General features: G+C 36.5%; 1 pseudogene; it reads left to right on the forward strand.

Annotated features, from left to right (window-relative positions):
- The first annotated feature begins 623 nt into the window (after positions 1-623).
- Positions 624-725, forward strand: LOC129897991 (5S ribosomal RNA; annotated as a pseudogene).
- The last annotated feature ends 19,899 nt before the right edge of the window (positions 726-20,624 follow it).

Consider the following 20,624-nt stretch of genomic DNA (forward strand, 5'->3'; position numbering starts at 1 on the left):
GTGTTGAGATAGTAAGAAATACAGAGGAAACTCCGCCCAAAGTTTCCTAGAAATAAATGGAGAATGAGATATAGGGTTGTAATATATCTTGAAAGGTCGATACTGATATGGTAAAAGAAAGTTGGAAACGATTTATGATCCTAAGAAGATGATTTAGAGATGACACCTAGATTTGAATAGAACGACATATTAAGGCACCTACTGAGTTGATACACCGGGATAAATGGTGATGAGCTAATTACTAATTGGGATGAATGGAATGTGTCTTTAAATGCACTGCTACATTAAGGGATATTACTCGAGTACCATTGTTCAAGACTAGAGTTGTTACTATATATTGAGGATTCTAAGTACCTCATGATTGTATTAAGGTTTCGTACATGGGTAACCAAAAGTATAGGTGATGTAAAGGAAGATATGGAAATAGTGTAGTATACTAAATAGGTTGGAAAGGACTTATATGCATTTGGAAAGTTAGAAATAAATAGACAATGACATGAATACACCCTAAAGGGGGGAAGTGGACAAGAGAAGTACAAGCGTAAGAGAAAATCAATTGACGCTATCATATGTAAATGGGAACACTTAAACTTCAAACGAGATCCCTTAAAGGATGGATGCGATCATACCAGCACTAACGCATCGGATCCCATCAGAACTCCAAAGTTAAGCGTGCTTGGGCGAGAGTAGTACTAGGATAGGTGACCCCTTGGGAAGTGAAAGAGGAAATAAAACACAAGTATCCATACCTATTCTAAACATCTAAAAGTAATCCTAACCTGTGGAACTTTGATATTGATTGCTCGATGAAAGTATATGTTATGGAAATGGGATAGAGGAACTCTCCATATAGTCGGTATAAGATCTGAAGGATGTTTTTGGTTCACATTCGAGGACAAATGTTCTAAAGGGGGAAAGGTTGTTACACCCCGTACTTTGGTACCTTGGAACGCTTCTTAAGCTTCTTAAGTTTCTGGAAGGCTCTTAAGTTTATTATAAGTCATCATGTGAGTCAGATAATCTATAACGCAAATAAACAACTCTAAAGAGGGGAGAATGAGATACCCAAATAATAGGGAAGATTGGAAATAGGGTTATAAGAATCCGTAAGGAGTTGGAGGCCAAGTAATAGGGAATAGGGCTCGACTTACTCAAGTATGCCACCGACTTGGACGTCTTACATAACTAAGATACTTGAGAGTACGTCGAGATTAAGTAGCAAGGGATACATAGGCTGTTAGAGTGAGATGAGATTACGAACCCACAGAAGAGAAATAAGAAGATGTAGCAACTATTTGAAAAAATTAGGTGATGCACCTACTTGGACTAAGTAAGTGATGCACCTACTTGAGGTAGACCCTACTGCCATGTGGCAGTATATAGGAGGCTGCATGGTGTGAGGTGTCACTCTAGGGATATGCCACATGTCACCTCTAGGGTTCTTCCACGTTTCACCTCCAAAGAAAGGGTATATATATGTGTTAGGATGAGTAATCTCTCATTTCAGCATCTATTCCTTAGCCAAATTTTGAGAGAAAACTAGAGGAGCTAGAGAGACTAACTACGGGTTCCCTTCAATTCAAGGTAAGGCCCCAATTATCTCTACATAAAGTAATTATTTACAGTATCCTATGGTGATATAGCAGTTTTTAACAACGTAAAATTTCATTTTGGGGTAGCAAGGAAGAGATACAAATAGTCTGCAAATTTTCAGCATGTTAAGAGAACTTCCGAGACAAGTTTTAGTAAGTTTTAGCAAGGTATGGCTTGGTTATCTTCTCCAACGTTTTGTTAAGGGTTTGGAAATGATATGAAGGTGTTAATAACAGCCATGATGTTTTAGCCGTGCTAGAAGAACTTCCGAGGCAAATTTGGCAAGCTTTGGCCAATTTTGGGTAAGGTAATGGTTCTTCTTTCTATTTTGAGTTTATTGTGTGTTTATGGGGTGTATTACATGTCGTATATGTGGCTGTAAGTACAAAAAATTCACAAGGACGCTTGACGTTAGAAATAAATGCAACTAAGGTCGTTATAGTTAAAGCGAAGTCGAGTAGTGTGTTGTGGTTGTTGTGCTGTGCATGCAGGTGGTTTTATTGTGTGTTGAAGGGATGGAAATTTTTCTAAAAGGGGTGTATTTTCTTCTGGTTTCATCCACACAACCCCCCGTTATGTATGGTTAAAGGTTTTATGAAATAGAGATTAAAAACCCTATTTTGGTATCGTAGTTTCAAGCGAGTTGTTTGGAGTTTGTGATGTGTAATGTTGAAGTAATTTACTTGTATATATGATGATGATTGTTGTTGTTGGTTTTATGCTAAGATTTGGAGGTTAAATTGGAAGTTCGGATAGGGTATGTCATAGGGGAGGTGCTGCCCAATTTCCGTTAACTCCTTAACTAACTAAGGAACTAGTAATGAACTAGTCTAAGGAAATGGATAAGGGATTGGTTCCTATAGGTAAGTGGTGGTATAATTACAAGATGGAAAGTCGAAGGTCACTAACCTTAGAATTACTTTCATGTTAAATAGGTTCAAGAAAGGAAGAGGTGAATTTATTAAGAGTAATCTGTAAGAGGTATGTAAAGCTAATGTTTCCTTCTTTTGGCATGTTTTTGGCATAAGTATGTAAGGATCAGACTTTCTTTTGGCATCTCTTCATCATAAGTGTATTAAGCTTATTCTATCTCTTGGCATGTTTTGGGCAAAATATGTAAAGATAATCTTCCTTGTTGACATGGTTTTCATGAAGTAAGTATATGACTTTTATATGATTCCAAGGAGGTTCCTATTTGTAGAGCCGCTAGGATGGACAACTTCTTTATTTTCTAAAAGATATTTGTTATGACTTGATATGTGTATATGATTCCCAAAATTTTTATTTTGATATGACCCATAGTAACTTTCAAAAGGTACTTTATATAACTCTTGTCTTGATTTTGAATGATAGCTCATTTTGATTATTCCATCGAGTCTCAAATATGATTTAAATTGCATATAGCTTCTAACTACTCCACTTGTGGATACCTCAATGCTTTCTTCACTGAGCCCGGGCCAGGATTTGTTATCATGCGTACTTCTCTACATTTTTTGCCATGCTCCGAGGTGAGGGTGTAGGTACAGCCTGTACATGGGATTTGTGGAGTTATGATGTGCCATGTATATAAATGATATGATATGATCTGATATGACCATCTGATACGATATGATCTATTATGGAGATATTCCCTACTTTAGAGTTATGATGTGTTGGGGCATCGGTGATGGGGTGGCGACCACGATTTATTCATCGAGTCCCATAATGGGGCCGGATATGACATATATTTTTCTGCATACCTTATCTGTGGTTATGATAAGCATTTTGATATTTCTGGATACTTTGCTCATTTTTGTACATTCTGCTCTGGTAATGACTTTACTTATTACAGTCAAAGCTTTACATACTCGATATATTTTCCATACTGACCCCCTTTCTTTGGGGGGCTGCATTTCAATCCCGTAGGTACAGACGCTCGGTTTGCGGATCCGCTGGCCTAGGACATCCACCCTGTTGGTTGGCAGTGCTCCTTTGTACGGAGCTTTATTTTGATACTAACTTTTTTGTTGTACATTTGTACATGTTGGTTAAGGGTATGACGGGGCCCTGTCCCATCATATGACTAGGCTATCATTTTGTAGAGGTTTGTAGACTTGTGATGTGGGTTATGTATATATGTTTTGTGATTGTGTTTAGTGACGGCCTTAACGGCCTTCCTATGTTACACCTATTTTTGTGCGCCCTCTAGCGATCTCTTTTGATTTTCTACTTTTGTTTATTCTGCTAACATACTCATTGGGGCTACAGGTACATCTGGGCACCAAAATCGAGTACCAGTCACAGCCTACAGAGTTGGGTTGTGACAGAACTTTAGCACCTTGTTGATCTTTCCCTCCATGGACCACTTGGTCTTGGGGATGACCATCCTTAACTCTACACCCCTTTACATGATGACTCGTCTTGCCACATCAATAGCATATATTCAATCCCACTAGATACTCACCTTTGTGATTCTTCGAAGACTTCTTGCATGCGGGGATAACTTGGCCATTTGGGACTCCTCCTTGAGGTTTAGGGTTACGTACTCCATCCTTATCAAACCTTAGAGTAGGATTATTTGAAGAACCTTGACCAGAATACCTTTGTCAAAATTGAGGATGCCCACCATTTTTGGATCTAGCATGAGAGGAATCACCACCATCCGTCCTTGCCTTTTCGGATTATCTAGCTTTCTCTCTTAGCTTCTCTTCCTCTATTTGCTCCACATGGGTCATGAGTCTAGAGATATCCATTTTCCTAATCAACATAGCCGTCTTGAAACCCCAAAACTCTAAAGGATTCATCCTCATAAACACACAAACCCTCGTCGCTATTGTACCCATATTTGGGTTCATGGGGCCAACCACCTCATGATTCATGCGACATCATATATTGAGAAAGCACATGGAAAGTCGCTTGCAACTTGGCATGTGAAACTTTTTCATTCAAGGGATCGTTTGGAGATTGTTGCTCCTCATCAATGTTCCTTTGTACGAGAGTTCTTCATGGAGGCATTTTCTGAAAATCACAAAGAACAATCGTTAGAAGGGAAAGACTTAGAGTAACACTCTATCGCATGTCATAGATCATAAAAGAGGTGAGATTTTCCTAAGATATCTCATAGCCTCCTATTCAGATATGTGGTCTGCTTTACACTAATAAACAAGACTCCACTAGACGCGACATGTTAGACTCCCTAGGAAATTGCTAAACCTTATGCTCTGATACCAAGTTTGACATATCCCAAGCTAGATCCTAGAAGTGACATGGCGATCGAAAACCCAAAGGATCCCAACAAGGAGTCTTAGCATACATCACATTCATAAAGTAAAGTAAAAAAGTAATGAAATCTAGCGGAATATCAACTCATAACCATAAAAGTCTAAGAATCAAAGGAACTCAAAACATATGTCCAATATGGACTGCATATTCTTGTATCTCTAAAGATACCTCTATAAATAGATGAAGGCGTAGGAAAATCTCCTAGCTCACCTTACGTAAGAGGAATCAAAGTAAAAATATAAGGGAAAAGCTATGTCCTTGATGAATGAGAACTCATCAACACTCTATAATACTATATTAGTGCTAGCCATAATTATGAGGAGCATGAGGATTATCCGTCCCTACATTATGAGACAATGTAGGCAAAATATGCATTAATACATAGAAGGTAATAAGTATTTAGATATGCATGAACAATGAAATAAGGCATGAGCAATATGTACATAGAATGCATGACCAATGAGATAAAAATAGGTAAGACTTAAATATCATTTGAAATCACATTAAATATGTCATGACCCAACTCCGTAGGCCATGACTGGTGCTGGAGTTGGGCACCCATACATATACTTAGCCCCACTTAGCGTGTTAGCAGAATAAATAAAAGTAGAAATCGAAAAGGGGTCGCTAAAGGGAGCACGCAAACAAATGTAGCACACGGAGGCCATTAAGGCCATCACTAAACATGAGCCCAAAACACATATACATAACCCACAACACAATTCTATAGACCTCTACAAAATGATAGCATAATTATATGATGGAATAGGGCCCCGTCGTACCCTTAACAATTACGTATAAATACACAACAGAAAGCGGGGTCAGTACGGAAAATGTACTGAAAATGTACTGAATACTTGTGGGCGTGTAATGCAGGCCCCCAAAGAAAGGGGGGTCAGTACGGAAAATGTACTGAATATGTAAAGCATGGACTGTAATAAGTAAAGCCATTACCAGAAAAGAAGGTGCAAAAATGAGCAAAATATCCAAAATACCAAAATACTTTTCATAACCACATATAATGTATGCAAAAAAACATATGCTATATTCGGTCGCATTATGGGACTCGGTGAACAAATCGGGGCTGCCTCCCCATTACTGGTGCCACAGCACATCATAACTCCAGAGTATGGAATATCTTCATAACAAATCATATCATATCAGATGGTCATATCAGATCATATCATATCATATATGTACATGGCACATCATAACTCCATAAATCTAATGTACAGGTCGTACCTGCCCCATCATGTTGGGGCACGGCAAATAATGTAGAGGAGTACGCATCATAACAAATCCTGGCCTGGGCTCAGTGAAAGAAGCATTGAGGCATCGACAAGTGGAGTAGTGAGAAAATAGATGCAATTTAAATCCTATTTGAGACTCGATGGGGTACTTAAAAAGAACTTCTGGAATTATGGATTACATCACTATAGATGTAATATCCGGTACATTTTAAAAGTCACTATGGATTACATCAAAATAGAACTTATGGAATTATATACTTGTATCAAAGCGTAATAAAATGTCTTTTGGGAAATCAAGAAATTGGCCATCCTAGTGGCTCTAGGAATAGGAACTTCCTTGGAACCATATAAAATTCATATATTTGTTTCCTAAAGGCGATGCCAAAAGAAAGATTAGCTTTACATACTTATGCCAAATCATGCCAAGAGAAAGAATAAGCTTCACATACTTGTGCTAAAAACATGCCAAATGAAGGAAACGTGAGCTGTACATACCTCTTACGGATTACTATTAACACATTCGCCTCGTCGTCTCTTGAACCTATTTAACATGAAAGTAATTCTAATTTTAGTGACCTTCAACTTCCTAGATTTTAATTCTACCACCACTTACCTATACGAACCAATCCCTTATCCATTTCCTTAGACTAGTTCGTTATTAGTTCCTTAGTTAGTTAAGGAGTTAACGGAAACTGGGCAGCACCTCTCCTATAACATGCCCTATCCGAACTTACAATTACATTCCTAATTACAACAGCCAACCAACAAAAACAACCTGCAGCACATATACAAGTAATTCACTTCAACATTACAAGATACAAACTCCAAACAACTCATTCAAAACTACGATACAAAAATAGGGTGTTTAGTCTCTATTTTGGAAAACCTTTAACCCTAAAAAGTGGAGGTTCGTGTGGCTTCAACCAGAAGAACCTACACCCCTTTTAAGACAATTTCCAGCCATGCAACACACAATCAAACTACCTGCAAGCACAGCATAACAACCACAACACACTACTCAACTTCGGTTTGACTATAACGACCTTAGTTTAGTTTGTTTCTAACGTCAAGCATCCTTGAAAGAAAAACCTTTACCATACCCGAAATTGGCCAAAACTTGCCAAAACTTGCCTTGGAAGTTCCTTAATTGCGGCTGAAATGTTATGGCTGTTTTCTAACCTTTTGTACTGATCCAAACCATAAATTTACATTATTAACAACTTTATATCATTTCCAAACCCTTCCAAAAATGTGGGAGAAAAGAACCAATCCATACCTTGCTAAAACTTTCTAAAACTTGCTAAAACTTGCTAAAACTTGTCTCAGAAGTTCTCTTAACATGCTGAAAATTAACAGATTGTTTGTATCTCTTCCTTACTACCCTAAAATGAGATTTTAAGTTATTAAACACCGCTATATAACTGTAGGATATCTTAAATAATTAATTCACGGAGCGAAATCTGAAAGCTTACCTTTAATTGAGCCAAATCCGTGGCTCTTTTTCTCTTGTTCTTCACATTTTTCTCTCCCTCTCTCTCACATTTTCTGGTTGTAAAATGAATCCCAAAGTAAATATTAGTCATCTTTACACATGTATAAAACTTTTTTGGAGAGTGACAAATGCCATCCCCTGAGGGTGACACGTGTCAAGCCCTTAGGCAGCCACATCATCTCATGCAACCAATCATATGCTGCCACGTGGCGGGTGGGGTCAACCCCAAGATACTGCATCACCTACTTGACCCTAAGTAGCTACATCACCTTCTTGTCCAAGTATGTGCATCACCTACTTGCTTCGAGTAGCGCGTCATTTCCTTATTTCTGTTTCGTGAGCTCATAATCTCATCTCACTTCAAGAGCCTATGTATTCCTTACTACTTAAGCTCAACATGTACTCAAATAGATTAGTATGTAAAATTTCCCAAGTAATAGCTTTCACAAGTAAGTCGAGTCCTATGACTCACTACTTAACCTCAAACTTCTTCCGAATCCTTATAACCCTATTTCCAATCTTCTCTCTTATAGAGTAACTCTTTATCCTTTCCTTAGGATTATTTGAAAGTGTTCTAGATTATCCGACTCACATGAAGACTTCTAAGAAATTTAAGAGCCTTCCCAAAAACTTAAGAAGCTGAAAAAACGTTCTAAGGTACCAAAGTATGGGGTGTAACATCCTTCCCCCCTTTAGAACATTCGTCCTCGAATGTAAAACAAAACCTTCCTCCGGATCTTATACCAACTATATGAAGAGTTCCTCTATCCCGTTGCCATAACATATACTTTCATCGAGCAATCAATGTCAAAGTTCCAAAGGTTAGGATTACTTGTAGATGTAGGGAATAGGTACAGATACTTGTGTTTCATTTCTTCTGTCACTTCCCAAGGGGTCACCAATCCTAGTACTACTCTCACCCAAGAACGCTTAATTTTAGAGTCTTGATGGGATCTGGTGCGTTAGTGCTGGTATGATCGCATCCATCCCTTATGGGATCTCGTTTAAAGTTTAACTGTTCCTATTTACATATGATAGTGTCAGTTGATTTTCTCTTACGCTTGAACTTCTCTTGTCCACTTCCCCCTTTTTAGGGTGTACCCATGTCATTGTTTATTTATTTCTAACTTTCCAAATGCATATGAGTCCTTTCCAACCTTTTTAGTATACTGCGCTATTTCCATATCTTCCTTTAAAACACCTATACTTTAGGTTACCTATGTACGAAACCTTAATACAATCATGAGGTGCTTAGAATCATCAATACACAGTACCAACTCCAGTCTTGAACACTGGTGCTCGAATAATATCCTTAATGTAGCAGTGCATTTAAAGCTACATTCTATTCATCTCAATCAGTAATTAGCTCGTCACCATTTATCCCGGTGTATCAACTCAATCTGTGCCTTAATATGTCATTCTATCCAGATCTAGGTATCATCTCTAAATCATCTTCTTAGGATCACAAGTCTTTTCCAACATCATTTTACCATACTAGTATCGACCTTTCAAGATATATTACAATCCTATATCTCATTCTCCTTCTATTTCTAGGAAAATTTGGGCAGAGTTTCCTCTGTATTTCTTACTATCTCAACACCTGCACTCAGAAAATGCCAACAATGCCTCACAGGGAAAATATATATATTCATATCGTAAAATACTGCAGCCACACAAGGCGCCCAATATCAACAATAGTAAAAATGATTGACTTACCTTATATGCCCAACTCAAACTACACCTGTTACCTTGCCCTGTCTACTTTTCCTTTCCTGCAGAGTCACCTTCTTCTTACTATGTTGTCCTTCTACAGAAACCATATGTTAGTATGGGAAATTTCATTCCCTATAACTAGGCTCTATTGCACGATTTTAGATATGAAAGAAAGGTAACATCCTAAATGTCTTTTAGCCTCCTGTTTATAGATGTGGTGCACAACACACCGATAAACAAGATTCTACTAGACACGGTCTGTAGACACTCTAGGATGAACTTCTCTAATACCACTTCTTTCATGACCCAACTCCGTAGGCCGTTACTGGTGCTCGATTTGGACACCTATACGTACCCTTAGCCCCACTTAGCGTGTTAGTAGAATAAACAAAAGTAAAAATCAAAAAGTGGTCTCTAGAGGGCGCACAAAAACAGATATAGCACACGGAGGCCGTTAAGGCCATCATTGAGCACGAGCCCAAAACATATATACAGAACCCACAATACAAGTCTACAGACCTCTACAAAATGATAGCATAATCATATGATGGGACAAGGCCTCGTCGTACCCTTAACTATTACGTATAAATATACAACAGAAAAATTAGTGCCAAAATAGGGCTTCGGACAAAAGAGCACTGCCAACCAATAGGGTGGATGTCCTAGGTGAGCGGATCATCAAACCGAGCATCTGTACCTACGGGCATGTAACACAGCCCCTCCTCTTGAAAAAAGGGAGTCAGTACAGAAAATATACTGAATATGTAAAGCATGGACTATAATAAGTAAAGCCATTACCAGAATAGAATGTGCAAAAATGAGCAAAATATCCAGAATACCAAAATGCTTTTCATAACCACAGATAATGTAGGCAGAAAAACATATGCCATATTCAGCACTATTATGGGACTCGGTGACCAAAATCGTGGTCGCCGCCCCATCACTGGCGCCACAGCACATCATAACTCCGAAGTAGGGAATATCTCCATAACAGATTATATCATATCAGATGGTCATATCAGATCATATCATATTATTTGTATACATGGCACATCATAACTCCACAAATCCCATGTACAGGTCATACATGCCCCCTCATATTGGGGCACAACGAACAATGCAGAGAAGTACGCATGATAACAAATCCTGGCCCGGGATAAGTGAAAGAGGCATTGAGTCATCCACGAGTGGAGTAGTGAGAAACTAGATGCAATTTAAATCCTATTTGAGACTCGATGGGGTACTTAAAATGAGCTATCATTCAAAAATCAAGACAAGAGTCATATCCAGTACCTTTTGAAAGTCACTATGGATTACATCAAAATAGAACTTCTGGAATTATATACTCGTATCAAAGCGTAATACAATGTCTTTTGGGAAATCAAGAAATTGGCCATCCTAGTGGTTCTAGGAATAAGAACTTCCTTGGAACCATATAAAATTCATATTTTTGTTTCCTAAAGGCGATGCCAAAAGAAAGATTAGCTTTACATAGTTATGCCAAATCATGCCAAGAGAAAGAATAATCTTTACATACTTGTGCCAAAAATATGCCAAGCGAAGGTAACGTTAGCTTTACATACCTCTTACGGATTACTATTAACACGTTCGCCTCGTCGTCTCTTGAACCTATTTAGCATGAAAGTAATTCTAAGTTTAGTGACCTTCAACTTCCTAGATTTTAATTTTACCACCACTTACCTATAGGAACCAATCCCTTATCCATTTCCTTAGACTAGTTCATTACTAGTTCCTTAGTTAGTTACGGAGTTAACGGAAATTGGGCAACACCTCCCCTATAACATGCCCTATCCGAACTTAAAATTAAATCCCTAATTACCACAGACAACCAACAAAAACTACCTTCAGCACATATACAAGTTATTCACTTCAACATTACAAGATACAAACTCCAAACAACTCGTTCAAAACTACAATACCAAAATAGGGTGTTTATTCTCTATTTCGTAAAACCTTTAACCCTACGAAATGGAGGTTCATGTGGATTCGACCAGAAGAACCTACACCCCTTTTAGGACAATTTCCAGCCATGCAACACACAATCAAACCACCTGTAAGCACAGCACAACAACCACAACACACTACGCGACTTCGGTTTAACTATAACGATCTTAGTTTAGTTTATTTCTAATGTCAAACATCCTTTTGCAATTTCTATAATTCAATCTACATATAAAACGTGTAATAAAATCCATAACCACACCATAAAATCCAAGTTGAAAGAAAAATCCTTACCTTACCCGAAATTGGCCAAATCTTGCCAAAACTCTCCTCGGAAGTTCCTTAATTGCGGCTGAAATGTTGTAGCTATTTTCTATCCATTTTGTGCTGATCCAAACCATAAATTTACATTATTAACACCTTCATATCATGTCAAAACCCTTACCAAAACGTGAGAGAAGAGAACCAAGCCATACCTTGCTAAAATTTGCTAAAACTTATCTCGGAAGTTCTCTTAACATGCTGAAAATTAACGGACTGTTTGTATCTCTTCCTTGCTGCCCAAAAATGGGATTTTACATTATTAAACACCTCTATATAAATATAGGATATCTTAAATAATTAATTCACGGAGAAAAATCCTAAACCTTACCTTTAATTGAGCCAAATCCGTGGCTCTCTTTCTCTTGTTCTTCAAGTTTTTCTCTCCCTCTCTCTCATGTTTTCTGGTTGTAAAATGAAGTACAAAGTAAATATTAGTCATATTTACACATGTATATAACCTTTTTGGAGAGTGACACATGCCATCCCTTAAGGGTGACACGTGTCAAGCCCTTAGGCTGCCACATCATCTCATGCAACCAATCATATGCTGCCATGTGGCGGGTGGGGTCAACCCCAAGATACTACATCATCTACTTGACCCTAAGTAGCTGCATCACCTTCTTTTCCAAGTATGTGCATCACCTACTTGCTTCGAGTAGCGCATTGTTTTCTTATTTCTCTTTCGTGAGATCGTAATCTCGTCTCACTTCAAGAGCCTATGTATTCCTTGATACTTAAGCTCAACGTGTACTCAAGTAGCTTAGTATGTAAATTTCCCAAGTAATAGCTTTCACAAGTAAGTCGAGTCCTACGACTCACTACTTAACCTCCAACTTCTTACGGATTCTAATAACCCTATTTCCAATCTTCTATCTTATGGAGTATCTCTTTCTCCTTTCTTTAGGATTATTTGACAGTGTTCTAGATTATCCGACTCACATGAAGACTTCTAAGAAACTTAAGAGCCTTCCCAGAAACTTAAGAAGCTTAAAAAATGTTCCAAGGTACCAAAGTACGGGGTGTAACAAAATATAGTGGTCAATGCATCATAAAACTTCATAGTAAAACTTACATATTTTCATACAACTTATGTGTGATAATACCTTTAACCAACAACTAAGACCATGCGAGCTATAATATGGAATCCGATGTAACACCCACATCAAGAAAAGAGAGGCTAATTTCCAAGGTAGACTCCATGAGAACATCTTTAACATCATGATCTATATGTGGATCCACTCTCTAGGTCATAAAGGCAACTTATAGGGGTAACATAGTTTAGGACTTTAGGTTGCTACTAGGATTCCCTTGGTTAACCTTTGGTTATCGGACTGAAACCCACCTAAAATTCCTCTTTTTTCTTAGTCAATATCTCAACAAAATTAATAAAAACATTAATGCATCATCAATATCATCATCATGAAACTAGTAATAATAGTAGCTGATTAACTATTGATTCATAAGAATCGATAAACTTTGGTGAGAATTTCCTTATCACCCTGTAATCATGATTGTGTGAGAATTGTACTTATCACACCGTAATAACTACTTGAATCATCATTGAAACATCATTATAACTTTAATAAATATTTCATAAGTCTCAAACTTCTTTCATAAAAGATTTCTTTGAAAATCATTGAATTTGATGTTCATAATTCATTGAAATCATCATTGATACTAGCTTTATGGATGGGAAATTGTAAAATAACTTGAATTCATAAATTTAATATAAAATCATTCTAGTAATAATCATTGAAGATAAATAAAAACATAATTGAAGCAAGGCCATGCAATAACATTAATCTAGGGTTAGAATGCAATTGAATTTGGACAGATCCTTTGAGGAAGACCTTGGGACTTCATGGGTGAATAGGACTCATGACTGAAATCCCACATACCTTGGTGAATCTACCTCTAAAATTGAGAAAGATACTTGATCTCTTGAAACCCTAATTTGAATTATAGGAGATTACCCTTGAGAGAATAATCCTTTAATGCCTTAGAGAAATTTGTGAGAATGAAGAGGAAATTTTAAGGGTTGAGGGATTTATAGGTACTAAACTTTCCCTAAAAGAGTATAGATTCATTAAACAAAATATGGGAAATGACCACAATTCCCTTTCTTAATTAACCTCAAACAACACTATGAATTGAGTTCTACGAGTGTTAACAGGGTCTATGAGTCATAGAATTGACTCATCCAGTTGAGTTTGAAAACACCTTAAAAACTAAGCCTCTAAATTAACACTATGACTCATTCTTAAGAAACGTCAAAATTCTTACATATCGTAGACCTAATTCTTCCCTCAGAGTCTGAGAAACATGCATGCCTAAGATTTCCTGAGTCTCTGGTCTTCTTCTATGCCTTAATTTTACGAGTCATCAACTTGTCTATGGGTCATCAACTTGACTCGTAGACTTTCCCTCGCAATTAAACACTCTTCCTTCTTCATTACTAACCCTAGGATTCACTCTTATGATAGGATTCACTCCTATTATAGGAGTACCTATGACTTTTAGGTCGAGTCGTGGACTTGAGAAAAGTCCAAATTTTCCTTGAATTTTCCCTTGTTTTATCTTTTGAACTTTTGGGGTCTTGCATATTACAAGTTTATTAAGTTGAGTTGAGTATATTTGAGTAAGTTTATTTCTAGCTATTTTACATACTGTATATTTCATGTACTGATGTTATCTTGCATTATATTATTTTATGATGCAGACATAGGTGATATCGATTCTCAATAGTTGCATCATATTTCCATCCAGTATTTGGTGAGACATCTTTTCATCCAAAGGTAATATTGAGTCTTTATTTCCATTTTTTATATTATTAGTATTTTGAGGTACCCGTAGGCCTTTCTTGATACCTATTTTAGAGTCAGTATTAGAGCTTCAAAGACTAGACATAGACAGAGTTTATATAGTTTTTTTATAGTTCATGTTTATTTAATACATTGAGTTATATTTCATATATGCATATATACTTGAGTATTGAGATTATAAAGTGAGAAATTTAAGTTTGAATATACTTTCTATCCCTATCTGATTATGTTTTTATGAGTTATTTCATCCGCTTACTGTGTTAGCCAGACCAAGGGTTCAGTTAGGAACCAACAATGGTTTTTGAGTGCCTACCACACCTATGGTGTAGACTTAGGTCTTGATAAACTTGATTTAGAAGCACAATGTTTAATAATCCTAGGATGTCTATGAAGTCGAGTCTAGTAGAGTCCTCCTTGTTGGTGTGAAACACACCAGATCTATAATGGGAAGGCTACAGGACTTTTAGGAACTGATTAGATTCGTTAATAGTCCAGTTCCTGTTATAGTGTTTAACTCTAATAAATCTCCTTCTAATTCATAAGATTCACAATTTTAGATAATGCCTTCAAAATGGACTTTGAGCTAAAGGAACATTATTTAGAATATAGACCTATAATTGTGCCCGAGTAGTTGATAATGAGAATTATAAAGGGACTCAATAGGTACCACAGACCACTCTGCCTATTATGAATTCTATGTCAAAATTCAAAGGAGAAATTTCCATGCTCACATAGTTGATGGTTGCGTAGTCTAGTCATCAGAGTAATCTAGAGTCTAGTTCTAGTTCTCAAGAGCCATCTGGTGCTAATAGAATTAGAGAATTTCCAAGGATAAACCCACCCGTCTACACTGGGTTCAGAGTTGAGTAGGATCCTCAAATACATTATTGATGACATGTGGAAGATCCTAAATGCAATGCATGTGACTACGATAAAGAAAGATGAACTTGACTTCTATCAGCTAAATGATGTTACTAATTTCTTGTACAACTAGTGTGAGGAGAGTCGTGGTGGATATAATGGTTAATATAAAGTAGGAGTGTCAGGCAACATTATTGGTTCAAATATGGATACCTCCATACTTATGGTGTATGCCCAACAGGTCAAGGAGAACTAGAGGAAGGATTGGGAGGAACACCAAAATAAGAAGGTCAAGTCCATATGTAATGATTCTTACCTTTAAAAATATGGTAATAGAAACCGTTCCTTCTTTAAGAAGAAGGCTTTTGATTAGGTACTATCATCAACTAGTGAACCTACAGTGAGCAACTAGAATTCTCAAAGGTCTCAAGGCAGCAATAATTTCAGAGTTCAAGGCTCTCAGTCCCAAGGGAGTATGGTTCAAAGTTTTTCATGCCAGGTGCCTTATGGTAAGTGTTATAGATTTTATTTAGGAGGGTATTGTGATGGCTCTAATGGTTGATAGAAATATGGCCATATGGGTCCTGTTATAAGAGATTATCTGTCAGACAGGCAAGGTAATGGGGGCAACAGAACCTAATCTTCTTTAGCAGCACCACCAGGTAGAGGTAATCAGAGAGGCATTAATTCAAGAGCAAGCAAAGGTACAAACTGTTTGTATGCTTTGGCTTGTCTCCAAGACCAAAGGAACTCACTAGATGTTGCCACTTGTATGCATCGACTATTTTCTCATAATTTACAAGCATTACTTGATCCAGGTGCTACCTTGTCTTTTGTGACTCCTTATATAGTTGTTAAGTATGGGATCTTTCCCAAATTTCTTTTAGATCCCTTTAGTGTTTCTACTGATGTTGGTGAGTCTATTCTAACTAATAGAGTCTACCGAGATTGTACAGTCTCAATTTATCATAAAGATACTTCAGCAAACATAGTTGAGTTAGACATGGTTGATTTCGATGCAATCCTTGGCATGGACTGGCTTTATGCTTGTTATGCCTCAGGTGATTGTAAAACCTGAGTGATTAAGTTTCAATTTCTAAATAAGCTTGTTATTGAGTACAAGGGTACTCCATCTTTGCCTATGGGTCGATTCATATCATACCTTAAGGTTAGAAAGTTAGTCTCTAAGGGGTATATCTACCACATTATTTGAGGTAGAAATGATAGTGTGGAGACACTATCCCTTTAGTCAGTTCTAGTTTTGAGTGAGTTTCCTGGATTCTTTCCTAAGGATTTACCTTGAGTCCCTCCCAATAGGGGGATAGACTACGGAATAGATGTTCTTCCTACTCATCATATCTCTATTTTGTTATATAAAATGGCTTCCGCCGAGTTAAAAGAGTAAAATCGTAGTTGAGAGATCTCTTAGGTAAGGGATTCATTAGGCTAAGTGTCTCACCTTGGGGGCTCCTATTTTATTTGTGCGTAAGAAAGATGGTTCCTTGAGGATGTGTATTGATTACCATCAATTGAAAAAGGTTACTATAAAGAATAAGTACCCTCTTCCAATAATTGATGACTTATTTGACCAATTTCTATGTGCAACTTGTTTCTCCAAGATAGACTTCAGATCAGGCTTTCATCAATTGAAAATGAGAGAAAATGATATTCTGAAGACAGCCTTCAGAACCAAATATGGTCAATATGAGTTCCTACTTATGTACTTTGGTTTGACTTATGCTCCTACAGTATTTATGGAACTCACGAATAGAGTGTTCAAACAGTATGTAGACATGTTTGTTATCATGTTTATCAGTGACATTCTTTTATTTGAGAAATGTGGAGAAGTATGTCAACAATCTCAGAATTATTCTACAGACTATTAAGGACCAAGAGTTGTATGCTATGTTTCCAAGGTGTGAGTTATGCCTTGCATTTATGGCATTCTAAGGCCATAATATTTATGGCGATGCTATCTGAGTTGATTCATAAAAAATCAAGGCAATAAAAACTAGCTAGACCAACATCACAGACCAATGTAAAATGTTTCTCAGTTTGGGTTGTTATTATAGAAGGTTTGTAGAGGAGTTTTCATCCATATCATCTCCATTTACTAAGTTGAATCAGAAGAAGACTAAGTTCCACTAGTTAGAAGTTTGTGAGAAAATATTTCAAAAGTTAAATATAAAATTAACTATTGCTCTAGTTTTTTCCCTGCCCATTGGAACATATTGCTTCGTCAGTTATTGTGATGCCTCCAAAGTTGGATTGGGTAGTATTTTGATTCAGAGAGGTAAGGGTATAGTTTATGCTTCCATACAATTTAAGATTCACAAGAGGAATTATCCAACTCATGATCTAGAGTTTGTAGCGGTAATATTTGCTCTCAAGTTTTGGTGTCACTATCTTTATAGCATGCATGTAGATGTGCTCACAGATCACAAGAGCTTGTAGTATGTTTTTAGTGATAAAGAGTTGAACCTGAGATAGAGGAGATGGCTTGAATTGCTCAAGGAATATGACATGAGTATTCTCTACCATCCAAGTAAAGCTGATGTTGTTGTTGATACTCTTAGCAGGTCATCCATGGGGAGTACTGCTCATGCTAAGGAAGAAGAGTAATAATTGTCTAAACAAATGCATAGACTTATATGTTTGAAGTTCATATTGTGGACTCTTATGAGGTAGGTGTTATTGTTCAAAATAGAGTTAAGTTTTCACTAGTTGTTGAGGTGAAGGAAAAGAAAAATCAAGAGTATTCTACTTCAGTTGAAACAAGATGTTCATAAACAGAAAGTGATGACTTTTTCAAAACGGGGAGATGTAGTGTTGAGGTATAAAGGTAGGTTGTTTGTTCCAAGTGTTGATAGTCTCCAAGATAAAATAATTACAGAGTCCCATAGCTCTAGATATTTAATTCATTTGGGCTTTACCAAAATGCACCAAGAGTTGAGAGAAGTCTATTGGTGGAATAGAATAAAGAGAGATATTGCAAACTTCGTATCTAATTACTGGAATTGCCAACAAGTCAAAGTGGAGAATTAGAGGGCTTGCTGTGTAGCTTAGAATATAGAGTTGTCAGAGTGGAAGTGGGAGATGATCAATATAGATTTCATTATAGGCTTACCGTAGTCTCGTAGAAAATAAGACTTGATTTAGGTGATTGTGGATAGGATGACCAAATCTACCCACTTCTTGCCTGTTAAGACTATAGATTCAGTCGGAGATTAAGCAAGATTGTACATTCGAGAGATATTCCGACTTCATGGAGTTTCCTTTCTATCGTCTCAGACAAAGCTGCTCAGTTTTGGAAATTATTCTAGAGAGATTTTGTCACGACCCAAGCTAAGCCCTAGGTGTGACAGGACAATTATGATTCCTAAAGAAGCCCTAACCAATCCTCTTAGCATATCATAAAATACATAAAGAAGTAATAAAGCAGAAACTCATAAAAAATCCAAGAACATAGCATAGGGGGACTGAAGTAAGACAACATAGACTCCATAACCATATCCAACATGTATCTACATGAACTAATATAGGCAAGGACTAGGACATGTTCCTACCTCACCCTCAAAGAAAAGTAATGACATAACATGGAATAGTTTGAATGTATCATCATAGTCTAAGAATGGCAAAAAATGAAAAGATAGACTCAGCTTGCCTTCGAAACATGAGGACTCACCACATAATCTTCGATAAATCACCAACTAGCCACAAATATAGGATGGAACATCCGTCCCTACATTCTGATATATTATAGGCAATGAAGTATGCATTAGTATGTTTGAATGTACTAAGTATGTAGGCAATGTAATACATAAGAAAACCATGTTGTACAAATGACCATTTAAAATAACATGATATAAGAGGTAGTAAAATCATAGATAGACATGATATAGGTCAATGCACAATAAATTATAAGAGTATCATGTAAAAGTAAAGGCTAGGATTAGTCAAGTAATTCATCATAAGGGACAATACATATCTGGGATATAACTTTAATCAACAATAAGACTATACGACATATAACATGGAATCCTTGTGTCTCCCCATATAATAGAAAAGGGGAATCTACTTTTCAAGGTAGACTCTACCCTTCTAAATGGGTAATCATGAACATGTGTTATATGTGGATCCACTAGCTAGGCCATATTGACAATAATCCTACAGTGGCAATGTATTTAAGGGACTAGAGATTGCTATTAAGGAAATTTTGGGTTGAGTCCCCACCTCAAAGTCCTTTCAGTCCTAAGTCAACATCCCACGGAATATATATCATCATCATAAATCACAAGCTTTTCATAAATCATAATTATACTTGTCTTGAAATCATAAACTTATCATTTAGAAAGGCAATCAAAAGCTACCAATCCAATTCATAAATCCTGTTCATAGGAATAGCTCATTATCATGTGATTCATGTAATGTAGGTGTAGGCCTTCCATCATTATAAATCATATTTAATAAGGAGTTTCATTACGGTCTTAAGTCACCATTAAGGATATTAAGTCACCCGTATTATTTAGGTCTGAAGTCACTATTAAGGATCTTAAGTCATCCTTTTTCATAAACTTGCTCGAACATTTAAATTTCCACAATCATGACTTATACTTGAAATTAAGGTGAACGCATGAGTTCACAATAAATTGAGTTAGAAATCATTAAATTGAGTTGAAAACATGCATAATCATCTAATTTGAAACAACGCATGCTTAATTGAGAAGAAACATATAAATAGAAGTCAAACATAAAATATTCCACTTTGACCTTCATGACTCCAAGATGAAATTGGAGGGAATTTACATTATAACCCACTTTATATCAAATCATATAGAATTCATGAAAAATAATATCAATTTAAATCATAATTGAAAATACCCATAATTCATGTCATGGACCCTAAAGAGTAATGTAGAAATTCATAGAAAACTCTTCAATTTCATGCAATTATCATTTATTTATGATAAAATAGGTTCATAATCATAATTTAAATTATAATTCATATAATTGAAATTGAGATCACAAAATTCATAAAATACATACTTCGAATAGATTGAAAAAATTGACAATTTATTGCGATCCATGGGTGAAAGGGACCCGTGGATGAATACCCATATACGTTGGATAAGAAGTTAGAAGAAACTTGAAGAAAATTTTGAATTTTGATGAAGAACTTGGAGGATTCCTTGCTTGTATTCAATGGAGAATTGAGAGCCTTTGTAGAGAAAGAATTTTTGTAATTGATAAATTGTGATAGAATGAGGGAGAATAGGGGGGTTTTGGTAGTTTATAGAGTAGGATTTAGTACCAAAACATATAGGTTTATTAACTAAAAGGTAGGAA

The sequence above is a fragment of the Solanum dulcamara genome, chromosome 7 (genome assembly GCF_947179165.1).
Source record: "Solanum dulcamara chromosome 7, daSolDulc1.2, whole genome shotgun sequence".
Taxonomy (NCBI): Eukaryota; Viridiplantae; Streptophyta; class Magnoliopsida; order Solanales; family Solanaceae; genus Solanum; species Solanum dulcamara.